Source organism: Mytilus edulis, chromosome 2 (assembly GCF_963676685.1).
Source record: "Mytilus edulis chromosome 2, xbMytEdul2.2, whole genome shotgun sequence".
Lineage (NCBI taxonomy): Eukaryota > Metazoa > Mollusca > Bivalvia > Mytilida > Mytilidae > Mytilus > Mytilus edulis.
Window position 1 is genome coordinate 44,856,452 of NC_092345.1, and position 13,373 is coordinate 44,869,824.

Below are 13,373 nucleotides of genomic sequence, written 5' to 3' on the forward strand. Positions count from 1 at the left end.
TTGATTCTTATAATATGCCAAAAATCTGTATATTTGATAGAGTTTAACATTAAATTGTGCGTTTTACTCTTAACAGACGTATAGCCAACCCGATTAACAGACCAATCTCCCATATAGCCGCATACTCAATATAGATTAACCGACCAATCTCTCGGTTAGCCGAGTGTCGGCCGTGATCTAGCGTATACCTGTACTCAATTATTTCAAAACTTGCTCAGACATTTATAGTGGCATTTGTTCAAGAATTTACAAGTACAAGTGCAGTGTATCCAGAAGTAGTTAAAACACCACATAATTACACGTCCTAGACACGTCGAAAGCACTGATGATCGTCCTAGGTACGACCGGAACCCGTCTCAAATACGTTCAAGGAACGTTTTTTCATTCGTAGCGTGCGTATCATGTGTTGGACAAATGCCAGACATATGTTTGACATATGTCAACATCTGTTACTTCAACGCCCGATTAACATTTATGTATGCTTCTTGTACGCCGTAACCACGTAAAAAAGCATGGTTGACAAGTTGATTGCGTCCAAAATTACAAGCGTATGGCAGCGTACATGTTTAATGCCACGTTCGGCGTACATCGGTGCTATACAATGATGTGTAACGCCGGTATTAGTTTAATAGAAGTGATCTGATCACATCTTATGTGGCTATTTCCCTTTGAAAACTGAAAATAAGTGATATGTTGAATTAATTCATACATCATAAGTCATAGAGACCTAAAGTCTTTTGATATAAAGTCTTTGTTCCATTTGGTTTGGAGAAAATTGAGTGATCTGATCATATCTTATGGGGCTATTTCCCTTTGAAAACTGAAAATAAGTGATATGTTGAATTAATTCATACATCATAAATCATAGAGACATAAAGTCTTTTGATATAAAGTCTTTGTTCCATTTGGAGAAAATTGAGGTCAGGTCAAAAGTCAAGGTCATGTTCTTAATTTGAATTGAATTTTGCTTCTTATTTTTATTCAAAGAAACCACAGTTAATGATATGATGTGTTTGCCAAATAATTGTTTACGATTGTGTTTTTGGTCACCCTTTATAGGAGTTTTCTGTCCTATGTATTTGAAATCAGTATTACTCCGGAACCATGCAAATTAATGAGCTGGGATCTTGCAATGTGAAATCAGTAACCTTGAGGTCAAGGTCAAAGGTCAATTTCAAGTATTAAATTTTGGCCCATGCTTAAAATCCATACTGGTTCATTTTAAAATCATTAGGTCGTGTGCATTTGTACGGAAGACATTTGACCTTATCAAAGGTGACTCGGAAGTATCTCATGCTAAGTTAATGAAAAGTAACTAGAAATCTAGTATTAAATCAGTTTGAAGTAAAAGATCATTTGTAAAACAAAAGACATTTTCTTTTAATATTTTTAATCATTCAGTATCGAAGTCGCGGTGGAAAGACCTTTAATTGTTCTCTGAACAATTGGTTTTAGATTAAAATTGTTTTCATTAGCTCCAAGGGTAACATGGCTTTTCATTTTGCACTATGCATGCAACATGTCTCTATTGAAAAAGGAACGACTTAGACTATTTGGCCACCGAGATGTCCTTCAACTAGTAAGTACATCTCGTTTTTATAGAAGGATAGAAGGAAATGTTAATCGGTGTACACAAACGGACGAAGATAGGAGACGGGTCCGTGTAACACTTATCAATTCAAAGTTTTAAAAAGTTTTAAAATTTTGGATTTTTGGAATTTTGATCAAAGTTTCCAGACGTTATTAGTATTCTGTTGTATTGGCAAGCATGACAAAAATATATGTGTCGGCAGATAACTTTAAGGTATGGACACATGCTTTTTAATGCATGCCGTACGGATTATATGATCACGATATTTTTATTCCAGGTTTTTATGTCGTACAAGTGTCATTAAAACAAATCCCTTGCTTCTTCATTATTATTTCTAGACATGTTATCGGCAAATTTGAAAGATCTAAGCAAACCATTATGAACCCACACGCAATACTCTTACAGGGGAATACATTTTTAAATGTTTTTGTTTTGCATCAATTCAAATGAACAAACTCAGTTTCCAGTTGGGGATAGTTTTATTTTATGCTTAACAATGTTGGTAGACATATCTTTTGGGTATAATATTCCACACATTTTAATAAAGGATTTTAACACTTCACAACCCATCTGAGGAATATAATCAAATCGCCTGTCTGGATTATTACTTAGCGATTTTGTTATATATAATCCGATGATATAGTGTACCGTAGAGGTTTAAGGATGTTATAATCTTCTATCAGGATTATTTTACATACATAGAAATAATAGAATTGCATAACTTTCAAGATATAAAAATGGGTTTAAATACATTTAGATGTATAATAGATCTAATACATCCATAAAATTGTTATTCAAATAAATCAAGCAATGTGTGTTTGTTATTGTTAGTGTACGTGTACATGCATCTGCTTTCCCCCTCAAGATTCCCCTCAAGACTCTGAAAATATTAAAATCGCTTATATAATTATTATTATTATATGGTAGTATAAAAAACTAAAGGCTCTCAAGAGCCTGTGTCGCTCACCTTGGTCTATGTGCATATTAACAGTCAGGACTCTACTTCGTCAGAATTATCTCCCCATTACGCCAGTTCATTTTCACAATCGTAGAAATGGAAGCCATTGTAGGGATGACGCGCTACCAATTTTGCTCATTGAAACCGATAAACTTATCCAAATTGCACCATTACGATCCTTATATGTCAGTTGTATTTTAAAAGACAAATGTATCAACTAGCTAATGAGCATCAGTTAATGATCTTGTCTGCATTGATTCAACTTAAAACTATTGTCTGATCGGTTGTCAGGTGTTGTTTTTTTTGAAAATTGCAATTAATAAACATTTAAAAAAATTCTAATTAAAAATTTTGTTGAAGGGCAGACTAGATTTTTTTAGTGTATAAAGACTATAAACCCTAGTTTTCACACACAAAAAATTATATTTTTTCAAAGATATGCATTTTCATCATCCAACTTGAAAGACTGTCGTCAAGTACTCTAATTAAAAAAATAGCTATTCGAACACACCTTCTCTGTTTTTGTGACTCATTAGATAGGTATTTCACTTGACCCATATATTTCATCTTTTAGTACTGTTATTTTTTTGTGTTATAAAGTCAATCTGTAGCTTTGGTATATAAAAATAATAGAATCTGAAGCGAGACGATATATGAAATAATCTTACTTTGTACGATATCAAGTCAAAATATTCAACTCAAACACGCCCTAACATAAAAAGGTGCACTCGATTTTCTCTTTTCGATATAATTGTTATCCATATTTTGGAATTTTTTCTTGAGTCACATAATGGAAGGGCAGACACAAAATTTTTTTAACTAATAAGTTTTCCGTCCATTGTATTTTTTTAACTAACGCGTCGCCAGTAAACTTAATTTGCGACCATCAAATCCCCAATTGATGCCGTCGGAGCTTAAAATACAATACAGTTATCTTCTAAACAGCAACAAAATTAGGTATTAAATATGCAATTGTAAATGTCAATAAAACATTGCATGATTATAGTCGTTTGTCAAGAAAACTAATTGTTTATAACTTTGAGTGTTATGGTTAATTTGTATTGGCAAATCTGATCTATTTAATCCCTTACGTTTTGTAACAAAGTTCGGTTGTAAATCATAAGAAAATTCCTTTAAAAAACTTAGACTTGATTGTGTTTGTTGCCTGTAAAATATTTTAAAAACCTGAATGTTAGCAATTAAAAAGATACTCAAATTACGATTTAGCAATGCCAGTAACAATTCAAATATATCGGAACGCTTAAGAAATATCGTTAACAATATTTAAACGTCATTTTTTCACAGTGGTAATATTGCTTTAGGTCGACTAGTGTGAAGGCCGAAAATTTTGAATAACCACTAGGAAAAGATATCATTGCAACGTATCTAAAAATCCAATGCATCCAATGAAACGTCTCTGACAATTGTTTTGTCCTCCATGGAATACATCTATATGGCTACATTTCAATGTCACAGTATAATATGGGTTGTTGTTGACGATATCTAACTTTGCCTGTTTTAGAACGGCACATGACGGCTGATATAATTGGCCATAGATATTAAGGATGTACTAAAGTGAGGTTTTGGCATTTGTGTCAAATGTTCGGACTCCTTGGTATTTTCTCATACTATACAAGGTAAAATATTTTGCCCCATAACACCCATTTATTTTTTCATACAAGATTTACTAGCCCATAAAATGTCATTTACCAAAATTTAAGCAGATTCTTTGTTTTTTTTTCTTTTGATGTGAAACCCAAATAATACCAATGAAAATATGATTTAAAGATTAGAGGCAGCCTCTTCTCACCATATTTTTAAATATCAAATATCTCGAGACCGATCAATATTTTTTAGCTCATTTAGATTCTTTAGCTCTTTCGGCTAACAGTTTCAATTTCAGATTCTTGATTTTCTTTTTAATTTCACCTAAGTACATCCTTACGCTCTGTCGCACCTAACATATATAATGCCTGACGGGTGGAAACATGACTAAAACATTCGACCAGAAGACATTCGTTACAGAAAGTTGCATGGAATGTACGTTCGTTTAAAAAGACATAATTTGCAGTGTTCCTTGACTCTAGACGATTCAGACTCTAAACTATATATTTTTTAACTGTAATTGTTAAAATTAATAATGTATTGCAATCTTTATATTTTTTTATTATGACATCGGACTACTGAATGATTGACGTAATCCTTACGTATTTTTCATTCAAATCCTAGAATTCAAGTAGTAATATAATGTGGTAGTTACTTCCCATTCAAAATTAGGCAACATGACCAAACCAAACATCGATTGTGCTCTCAATTGCTCCGGATAGGCTATCTATTCCTACTTGATAACTTGTATCCGTCTGGATGCTTATGCCAAGCAACCATCCGGTGGAGAGTCGCGCATTCGCTCATGTTATAAATAGAAGTGAGAACGGGATAGTGAGCAAGACAAATGGACATTCATGAGCGAGTTTCTGGATAAAGTTATTTCAGTAGTAATAACAAACGAAGTACGGAAAGTTTGTGTTGATTCTTTAAGAAAATCACAAAATAAAATTAATACTGTTATCGAAACTTGTTTTGGGTAAATGTTGAGATCAGCTGATTCTTGATTTTTTTGACAAATTACCGATTTTTTTGCTTTAGTGCGTGTAACTTAATAGTTGTCCTTTTGCATATGATCGGATGTTCTAATTTTATCAACATGGTCAAAAAAAAGGTGAATAAACTGACCATGGCAACATTTTGGCAGGTCTTTCATGATTCTTAATTCAACAAAAAATATGTATTGAAAAAGGAAGGAGCTAATCTTTTTCGAAAGTCTTTTATTTGTACTTCAGTGAATCGGATTGTAAAAGAGAGACGAAAGACATTCAAAGTCGAAAATAAACTCACAACGTCATGGCAAAAAAAGGCAACCAGTACACATAACAATCATAGAAAACGAAAGACTGAGCAACATGAACCCTTCCAGAAATCAGGAGAAGGGGGGGGGGGGGGGGGGTAATTGAAAGCGACAATTTAATGGCCGTTGTTATCTTGACATGTTCCTCTCTCTGTAAAATTTGAATTGTTAGATATATTTGTACATTAAGTATAGACCAAATGAGCATCTTTTTTTTTTAATTGTTGCTAATTTTAATTTTAAAGATTTATTAAACACAAACGGACTATATAAACAATTATGGTGAACGTTGATTTCGATCGTTGATAGCATAATCATTGGAAATACCAAGATAGCCGCCGTAAAGGGCCGGCCGTAATGACTAAATCTTTTTCGGAATTTTCCCTTCATTTGAGATTTTTCAATGATCATAAAAATTGGTGTCTCAAACATTTTTATACATCAAATTTTAAAATGTGTCTAATATGTTTTTGGCGCACAACGTATAATTAGGATACGTACATCGGTTACAAATAAAAAAGGAGGGATCTTTAAGCGCGTAAATGTTCTACGACTCAAAATTAGTTTAATGTTAATTTCTGATTCAGAATACAATAAATGGTTTTCAAAGATAATATGTTTCATTAAATATGTACAACTATGAATATATTCAAATGTTAAAACGCTTCAGCATTTTGAAGAATCTAATATAAACCAAAAAAGTTGTGTTCTGTATTTCCAATACGTGATTACATATCTAATGCTTGTATAATTGAACCATTGTCACATAATTATTTAATATCTATATTGAATCGAAATCCGGGAATACTTTTCTACATGTAAATTCGTCTCGAAATAATAGTCTGTGTATATTAGGGTCCATCATGGGGTGTCCAAGTAATCAAATAATCACATTTTTTGTCAATATAATCGCATATGCATTTAGTATTTCTTTAAACAAGATAATCAAATAATCAAAAATACAGTCATTATCAAATAATCAAAAAGTCATGTTTTTTCCTGGTATTTGAATAAATTAAATCACTATAATTACGTATCATATTGGATTGTACGATGACAGTTAGTCTTTTGAATGTTTATAAAATAATTTGTAATCTGTCATATAACTAATCATTTCTTTCTGTTCCTCCGGGATGTACTTATAGGTGGTATGGGGTCTGGAGTATCTTGTATAGAATGTATTTGTTCCTTTGCGCACAATCTCTCGAGATTAAAACCAGCAAATCCAAAAGCCATTTCAAACAGATTTAACCCAATATCAATCCCTGTCACTATCTCTAGTGCTAAAACTACAGGTTCGTCCTTCTTTGTTGAAAAGAATAACATGAAAAATATTATCGCTGCATTCACCGTGGCAGTAAGCTTAAAATATCCCATTATATAAGGTATTTTCTTGTATCTATTTAACCTACCATCGGTTACAGGACCACTTAGTACCAAACATATCATTAAAATTGTAATTAGAAGTGCCACAAAACCGAGAAAGCCCACGTAGGCGTAAAATATTATTTTCCATAAGTCTGAAATCCACATCATTCCAACGTGTATCCACAAAAAGGCAAACTCTCCAGCGTCGAAAGCATACCCAATCCACATTCGAGTGAGGAAAAGTCTAACGGCTTTTCTAGGAGTAAATCCTAATAATTTCTCTCCTACAATTGTAGAGAGGTCCATGGTCTTTTGGTTATATTTTTCTTGTGAACATGTAGATTTTTTACACAAAATTTACAAGACGTTATGTTTTTATTTACCGGTATGTATAGATACATATTGTTTAATTTTATAAACGTGCTCATCAAATGGATCATTAGTTACTTTCTTAATCGCATGTTAAAAGTTCTATTATAATCAGACAAAACATGCATTCATGCTTATAGTTTTTAATTTATTGTTTTAAACGTTTACTTTGACCTTCCCGGTTAAATAATAATAGACTGAGGTTTCAATAAAATTTCAACAAAATAACTGTTTTATAGTTTGATCATGTTAATAGCATATGTAATGTCGTGTCAATATAAACTGCAATGGGATTTATATCGAAAATTTATACTCGTCATAAACTATTAAAAAAAAACATGCATCTCCATCTGCAAATAATTCTATTGGTTTTGCCCATAATTGATGGCCGTTCGTTAAGCTATAGTCGTTAACTTTAATGTCATTTGGTCTCTGATGGACAGTTGTCTAATAGGCAATCATTTCACTCCTACTTATTATTATTTGTCGCGTTATCAAATTCAATGCTTACTATAAGTTAACAGAAATTGCTGATACCAAGAATATCGAAAGTACGAAAGACATAGAAATCTGGCAAATGAACGCAAAATCGTGGTAAAATTCTGTATTGAAGTGTCTTCATTGTGTCAAACTTTACAACTATAAGTGTACTAATGTTATATATTCTATAATGGTTCCAGTTCGAAAATTTATTGTTCAACTGGTCATTGTTCCATGCTCTGTTCGAGCAAAATTGTTTAATTGATTTATTGGTGTTTAACGCAACTATCAACGCTATTAAGTATTATGATATTTCGTGGAGGTCAGTTTTCATTGATGGATGAAGCCGGAGTGACGCGCAAAATGGTTATTCGACGACGACAGTGATTCATATGTTAAGTTGGCAGTTGTTCTTTCTCAATTTTAAATGATCACCAAATTTGTATAAGCATTGGATATTTATTATCGGACCATGTCAGGTCTTCTGTATGTTTCCTTCGTGCATGTGTTTTGTTGTTGTTGCTATGCAATATTACGTCTGGAAAGGGTTTACAGAAGAGAGAATTATCAATGGGTATACAGTTCAGAATAAATTGGGGGAAAAAAATAATATACAAAAATAGCCAAAACAATACAAAATAGAGAATAATTGGGTTCATAGATATAAAGTAGAACGAATGATAGGCAAAAAAGATAAAATAATACTGAAAAATGGTCTAAAAGTTTGAAGAATAACGACATATAGTACCACTCATCCATATCCCCACACATGACATAACAATACATGTTTGAAACGCTTATCTTCCTCGTTAAATAACAGACTGAGGTTTTAATAAAATTTCAACAAAATTACTGCATTATAGCTTGATACTGTTGATAGCATATATCGTGCAATAACTGGAATTTATTATCGAAACAATATACTCGTCATCGATCAAAAATCAGGTATCTTCACTTTATTGGTTTCTCTTCTTTGCTGCAAAAACTATCATGTCAATCATGTGATCATTTCATCCAATGTCATTATTTTGAATACATTATAAAATTGAGAATGGAAATGGGGAATTCAGCTTTCTTTGCAAAGAATACTATTTTTGTCATTTCCGGGTCCGATTCTGTAAGATGTCTTTTTGTATACACAAGAGTTATTCTTTTAAATCCAGACCCTCGTGTCGTGATCACCAAAACTTGTATTATACGTTTGACTTACCAGTATTTTTGGACTTTAAGTGATTTCGTACCTATCTAAAAATGCATATGTTTTAGATTAAATTTGAGTTTTTCCATCTTTTGGTGTAATACGTACCTGATGGAAGTTCAACACGTCGCGGTATCATTATGATATTATTTTTATCAGCACATGATCGGTATATTTAGTAGATATATTAATTCAGAGGGTACCATCCTTCCTGTATCCAGTATTTCGGTAGTTGCATTATTCTATTATAAGAGATTCGTTAGAAGAAATTCAAAGAAGAAACAAACGGCCAATCAAAAACCTCAGACAAAACTCACTTCCGGGACAAAAGAAAAAGACCAAGACAGAACAAAAACAGTCATGAAAACATAACATAGTAATCTGACTACTAGATTGAGCAATTTGAATCGAACCATAAACCATTCCTCAAGATTAATGAACAGCTCTTATGTCACCCATCGCAATAATCACATAAAAATTATGCAATGACACAATCGAAGAAAGGAGGATATAATTTAGTCTTTGACAAGTCGAACATACATTAGTGGTCATCTGTAAACAGAGATTCCATATATTTCAGGCAAACGCAAGTTCTGCTGAACTGTTGCTACACACAAATGGGAAAATTGAAATCATCTCTTTTGACGTAAATGTAGAATAAAGTTCTATAAGTCGATTATTTCTCTTCATTTTCACGTGTAAGCAAAACATGAGTCAGACCTTTCTTTAATTGTTTTGTCTTAAAACACTGGCATTCGGCAATCCTCGGTAGAATCCGCTACTCTCCTTCTTAGATGAGGGTACGGAATCGGCCGAGTTGAGACGAATGAAAACACTGGTTGTTGATTTTCTCGTTTGATTTGTTTTAGCATTTTAACATGTCGAGGCTTGTAAGAGCTTTCTTTTCTGTATGGATTTTGCCCATTTTTGAAAGCTTAGCCGTACAGTGCCCTATATTTGTTTACTTTAACGACATTTAGACTCTGGTTGATAGTTGTAACAATGGCAATCATGCGACGCATTTAGACTAGTCTAAAAAATAAATTGGGATCATTTAAATAAGCAATGCAATAATTTTTATTTAAATAATAAGGTATAACATGATGACATGTTTTATGATTAGTCGATGCCTCTACACATGTTTCACTAGCATATATGTAATAAATATTATCAAAATGTCATACAGAATGTCAATGTGATTTTGAACTCGACTGGCCACCAAAGCAGTATTTCAATATTTCTTTCGTGGTGGTATAAACTCGACTGTGGGTGTTGGGTCGATCTGTACCTGTCTTTTCCCAATTTTGTCTGAACTTAATCCAGCAAAGCCAAGTCCCATTTCAATCAGATCTAACCCCATGTCTATACCAGTGAATACCATTAAAACTATTACAATAACATCACGGTTCCCTGAATTCCAAAGCTGGAAAAATATAAAACCTGCGTTTACCGCTGATGATAGTTTGAAGTATGCCATTGCATATGGAACTGCTTTGTACCTCCTTAAATCCGTTCCTAATATACATTGTACCATTATAAACGTCAGTAAAAAAGCTACTAAGCCTAGAAAGCCGCAATATCCATAAAACACGTACCGCCAGATGTCGCTGATATAAGAAATGCCAATGTATATCCAGAGGAATGCAACTTCTCCCGCATCAAAACAGTAACCAACCCACATACGGAAAATGAAAATCCGCACGATCTTTTGTGGCTCTTTGCCTAATAATCGCTCTAAGACAAGGAAAGATAAATCCATGGTTTATCACGTTTGCATTTACAAAAATGTCTATGCAAGCAACTAAGCAGCTTTAATTCCTGATATTTTGTTTTGTTTACCTCTTTCTCGAATTAAGAATAAATGTTTACAATATTCAAGCAGCGAAACGGAGTAGAAATAACATGGTTACAAAGAAACCATAATAAAATCTTTTGTTTTTGCACATGATTTTCATAAAACGGAACGTTGCTCTTTTGTGTAGACTAACACTTCAGCTATTTGCAACAATGACAAATGCTAATATGATACTCGTTGTGTTAATACTAGTATAGGTAAAAGTGTTGTAAGAACTTTAGATCAAATTACAATTCCATTTAAATGTTTGATGACCTTTACTTCGTATCAAATACTTTTTGTCCTTGAACTTTAGAGTGGCCGACATTAACATAAGAATAAAACTATACGGTGTAAAAAAAAAATCAAGGAATATATACACTTTAATTTAAAAACTTTCAATCATAAGTTTCCAAATTTGCAGTATTGATTTTTAATGAATTCTTTTGTCAAGTAAAAAGTGCACCTTATCATGTCTGTTTTCCTCCTTACAATAATTGATGTTCTAATAAATAAAAGTGGATATTAGCAATTATAGGCAACTGTTTGGCCTTCAACAATGAGACAAAAATCATACCGTAGAGTTGTCTATTAAAAAGGTCCTGAGATGAAAAATAAAAAAAAAAACGATTCAATTGAGAAAACTAACGGCCTTTTTACATAGCAAAACAATTTATGAAATCAAATACTTTAGTAGTATGACAGACACGAACTAACGACAACCCCATTATCACAAGCTCCTGACTTGGGCCAAGCATATAAAGAATGGCGAGGATAAACATGTTTGTGGGCGCTCAACCCTTTCGATAATGACTACTTGTTGCGGTTGTACAAAGTCAGACTATCAAGACCACATGAAGTCTAAGGAATTCAATTAATTAGTAAATAAACAGATTAAATATAAAATACTTCACATACAACGGGATTAAACGTTTTAATGGTACCAAACATTCTCCCTTTTCTGAAACAATAGTATAACATCACAACATTGAAAGACACACTATCAACTATCAATTGGAAGGCTTCACTCAATCAATACAATGCAAATACATAGTAAATAAAAATAAGGGACGAATAATTAAGGTAAACAGTAAATAAATAGATTCAAACTAAGGTTAAAGTATAAAACCGCTGTGAAATGTTAAACAATTTTTAAGCTTGAATTTGAGCGTCTTTAAAAAATCTTTAATGACTAAGTCAGTTCAAATCTTTCACATAAACTTGTTGAATCAACTGATGTAGATGTTCCAGACCGTATGAGTATTTGAACCGTACCGTACGGTCTGGACCGTATGCGTACTTTTTCAATATACGCATACGGTCGGACCGTACGCGTACGGTCTGACTAATATTAAGAATTTGGTCAAGTTTATTAGATACAAATGTATATAACAGATCAACATAACTTGTATCTCAAATTAATATAAAAAGTTGAATAGTTATTGAAATAAAAACTTAATATTTTAATTATTTGTAAAAAATCAGGCTTATTTAATCTGTTAATCTCCTGTACTTAGCATGTCAGTAATTCATTAATTACAGCCCAATATGCTAATTGAAATTGAAGTTATCGGAAGTAAACATAATGTGGGAGGACAATTGTTTTAGAATATTTAGGAACTTTACAAAAAATGCATATGCAAAGGAACATGCATGAACAAAACATGTTAATGTTAAAAATATATGACGTTCCTTGTGGAAGCAAGTGTCATCTTGGGCCAGAGTAACAAAATAGGATTCACGGATATAAAATTAAACAAATATTTAATTTTAATTGTTCGCTTATTCACTTTATCCATCTAATTGTAATAATAACAATTTGTATAACTAAAAATAAAGATTTTGATAAATGTTTGTTAACATTTAACCCATATGATCCCAAAACATGTATGGTCAGCTGGACCGTACGCGTATACTCATACGGTCCGACCGTACGCGTATGGTCGGACCGTACGAGTATACGTATACGGTCCGGACCGTACGCGTACGGTCCAAATACTCGTATGGTCTGGAACATAGACACTTAAGTGTTTAAAAAGTGTTCAAAATTTTTCATCAGATGAACCTGAAATTTGAGGCCAAAATCGGTCCTCCTTTGACACAAAACACAACTTGTACTTTCACAACTCGGCTGCTTGATGGACATGAACGAGTATCTATTGTCTGTATTGATCAATTGTTAGTTTCAAAATACGCATTTTCTTGTTTGTAATGGCAAAATGAATGAATAAAAATAGGGATACATTCATTTACAATCCTACCCCGTCTCCTTATTTTGTATACAAAAGTAAAAGGGCACACACTGTTCTTCCAAAACGATAATGTGTATCATGTCCTGCAGTCAATACGACATATAAAGGACCAGAACATGTAAATGTTTTTCTATGTAAGCATGCACGATCCTTTGTATTGAATTTTTAGCGATACCTCACGAGTTAAATGTCAACATCTTACTGTGAAACAATCGAGCCAACCAGTCTTTGGGTTAATCTGAAAGGGCGAGTGCGTGCCAGAGAAACCACACATACCAGTTTTATAGTTTTTGGTTTAATAAGCAAAATATATTTCCGTATACCATATTTTGTCAACCACGGAAAATAAAAACCTCATACCAAGGATCGGCGAAGTTTTGTTTCATTTACGGCGATAATTGACCAAAGAATACATTTT